Consider the following 3,847-nt stretch of genomic DNA (forward strand, 5'->3'; position numbering starts at 1 on the left):
CGGACAATGGTCGTCGGAATATACCGACGGACATATATCCGTCGGAATTTACCGACAAACCACATTTCCGTCGGAATATACCGACGAACGAGGTTCGTCGGTATATTCCGACGACCGTTGTCCGACGGTAAATTCCGACGCCCAAAGTTCGTCGGAATACACCGAGGAACACTCTACATCGGAATTGTCCGACGAACGTTCTCCGTCGGTACGTAGTTTTTCCGATGAACTCTGGTCTCGTGTATCCGCATCGTAATATCGTCGGAAGTTCGTCAGAATGACGTTTCTCGGTATTCGTCAGAAAGTCGTCGGAAGTTCTGACGAAATTCCGACGAATTTTTTTTCCGACGAAACGATACCGACGGACGGGTTCGTCGGAAGTTCGTCAGAATGACGTTTCTCGGTATTCGTCAGAAAGTCGTCGGAAGTTCTGACGAAATTCCGACGAATTTTTTTTTTCCGACGAAACGATACCGACGGACGGGTTCGTCGGAAATTCGTCGGAATCGGTCTATTCCGACGAATTTCCGACGATTTCGGCCATCAGAATCCCCCTGTTTTCTTGTAGTGGGAGGTTTATGAAGTTAATCCCACGACGATGAGGTTTAGAGTTCCAAATCCAAAAACGAGGGAGAAGATTATTCGCATGGAATGTGGTGGGTGTGCCGATGATAGTCTCGAAATGGACACCAAAGAGTGAGGAAGAGAAACAAGAAGAAGAATCTATTCCAATGTGGGTTCATTTGGAGAAAGTTCCACTCAACATGTTTTCATGGGAAGCGCTCAGTTTCATAACTAGCACTGTAGGGTTTCTGGTGAAGCTTCACCCGGAGACAAGCTCATGTACCAATCTGGAGGTTGCAAAAGTGTTTGTCAAGGTCGATGTCTCTAAGGTCCTTCCAAGAGAAATCACCTTCTCAAAGGGAGGTAGTGAATTCACATTGAAGTATTATTATCCTTGGCTTCCATCACGTTGCAAGTTGTGTGAGAAGTGGGGTCATAATGAGTCAGTCTGTAGGATGAAAGGAAAAGGGGAAGCTATGGTGCAGAGCAAAGGGAAAGAAACAAAGGAAACGGATGTTGTTAAAGAAGATATAAATCAACAGGAGGGTATTGAGAAGAAAGTATACTCGAAGAATAGAGGAAAAGACAAAGATATTGATAAAGGAGGAGATGTGAGAACGGAGGGGAACAGCTGGTCTTTGGTTTCGCCTGCTAAGATAGGAAGATCACAAACTCCTACTCCAAAAAAACAGAAGAGATACTGATCTCAGCATCTAAATTCTCTCTCTTGGATGAGGAAGATGTTGAGGAGGGAGAATTTTTAGAGGAAGAAATGAGCTTAATGGAGGAAGAAATGAGGGTAGAAGAAGAGAGAAGTGAGAGTGATCTGTTGGAGAATAACATACTAGATCAGCAAGAAAAAGACAAGGAAAGAACGGGAATGAAGAAAGGTCAGAAGAGAGGTCGAAAACCTAAGGCTCAAGATGCAAGTCTGAAGAGCACAAGGGTTTCTCGACGAAATCATTAACATGGCTGGTTTCTTTTGGAATGTGAGAGGATTTAACAAGCAGTTGAAGCATTCCATAGTAAAAGAGTGGGTTAACAGTAATGAAATGAAGTTCGTGTGTATTATTGAAACAAGGGTAAAGGAAAGGAAGTCAGATAGTATTCTAAACACATTATTCAGTGGCTGGTCATCGATAACAAATTATGAGTACAGTTAGGGTGGAATAATATGGTTGGTTTGGAGAGAGTCAGTTTGTATGTCTCCGGTGTATAAAACAGATCAGATGATCACCTGTTCTGTGGGTTTGAAGGATGAATATGAGTTTTTTTGCACATTTGTTTATGCTAATAATGAAGTTGAAGATAGGAGGGAATTATGGGAGGGCTTAAGTCATCATAAGAACAGTATGTCTTTTCGTAATAAGGCTGGGATGGTAATGGGAGACTTTAATGAGATATTAGAAGTGGAAGAAAGTTCGGAGTTTATTAATGCTCGTAGGATTTTAAGGGGAATGAGGGATTTTCAACGTGTGGTTCTTCACTGCAATCTATCAGATATGGGGTATCAGGGTCCTAAGTTTACTTGGTGCAACAAGAGAAAATAATGAGTAATTTGCAAGAAACTAGACAGAGTTCTCATAAATGATGTGGCATTACACAGATTCTCCAATTCTTTCTCACTGTTTGAGGCAGGAGGATGTTCTGACCATCTGAGATGTAAGATTCAAGTTCGTCCTCCTACTGAGAAGTTGAAGAAGCCATTTAAATATGTGAATGCAATAGGAAGATTACCAGCTTTCTTGCCGATGATAAATGATTTCTGCGACTCTACTCTGGTTTTGTTCCATTCCACATCTGCGATGTTTAGATTTTCAAAGAAGCTAAAGAGTCTGAAACCAATCATAAGGGAGGTGGGTAAAACTCAACTTGGAAATCTAACAAACGAGCTTCGAAGGCATATGATCTATTGTGTCAAAAGCAGCAGTAAATTCTTTCAGTTCCAAGTGCAATAGCTATTCAAGAAGAAGCGGATGCATATGAAAAATGGATTGTTATTGCGGGTTTAGAAGAAGATTTTCACAAACAAAGAGCGAAGCTGCATTGGCTTGAGGTAGGAGATCAAAATAATAAATCTTTCTATTCTGCCATCTAATCCGTCAAGCGCAAAATACTATCCGAGAAATCCGGTGTGAAAATGGGGTTATGGTTACAAATCAGATGGAGATTAAGAGGGAAGGAGAAATATTCTTCTCAGAGTTTTTGAATAAGATACCTGATGATTATCAAGGTGTAACAGAGGATGAGTTACATGATTATCACGACTTTAGGGTTGCAGTACAGTCTGTGTTTCAATTTGGTTTTCTACCAAATGGAGTGAATTCTACAATATTAGCACTAATCCCTAAGAAGACAGACTCTTTGGAGATGAGAGATTACAGGCCGATAGCTTGCTGTAACGTCATCTACAAGGTGGTTTCAAAAATATTGGCAAACCGTTTGAAGCTGATTCTACCAAGAATAGTGACTGAGAACCAGTCAGCATTTATCAAAGGAAGACTTCTAATGGAGAACGTGTTATTAGCTTCAGAGCTGGTGAAAGAGTATCATAAAAATGATATCTCCCCGTGGTGTGTCATGAAAATCGACATCTCGAAATCATTCGATTCTGTTCAGTGGAGTTTTGTGTTGAAAAGTTTGGCTGCTTTAGGAGTTCCTGACAAGTTCATTCATTGGATAAAGCTCTGTATAACAACACCATCATTCTCAGTGCAAGTGAACGGTGAGTTAGCAGGGTATTTCCAGAGTTCTCGAGGGCTGAGGCAAGGCTGCTCGTTGTCTCCTTACCTATTTGTTTTGTGCATGAATGTCCTCTCTCACAAGATATACAAGGCAGTAAGGAAAAAGAAATTTAACTTCCATCCGAGGTGCAAATCTTTGTCTCTTACTCATCTATGTTTTGCGGACGACTTGATGGTATTTGTAGAGGGGAAGAAATTATCAGTACAGGGGGCTTTATCTGTATTTAAGGAGTTCGCGGTATGGTCAGGATTGAGTATTAATCTGGAGAAATCTATGGTTTACATGGCAGGAGTATCTGAAGTAGAGAAGGGAAGGATTTTTTCGAATTTTCCATTTGCTCAAGGTACTCTTCCAGTAAGAAACATGGGACTCCCTTTGATGACTCGTGTAATGAGAAGACAGGACTATATGTCATTATTTGAAAGAATCAGAGGCAAGATAAGTACCTGGACCTGTAAATTCCTCTCATATGCAGGAAGGCTTCAACTTATAAAGTCAGTTTTGATGAGCATTGTGAACTTTTGGGCTGCAGTTTTCA

Source organism: Brassica napus, chromosome C9 (assembly GCF_020379485.1).
Source record: "Brassica napus cultivar Da-Ae chromosome C9, Da-Ae, whole genome shotgun sequence".
In the NCBI taxonomy this organism is placed as follows: Eukaryota; Viridiplantae; Streptophyta; class Magnoliopsida; order Brassicales; family Brassicaceae; genus Brassica; species Brassica napus.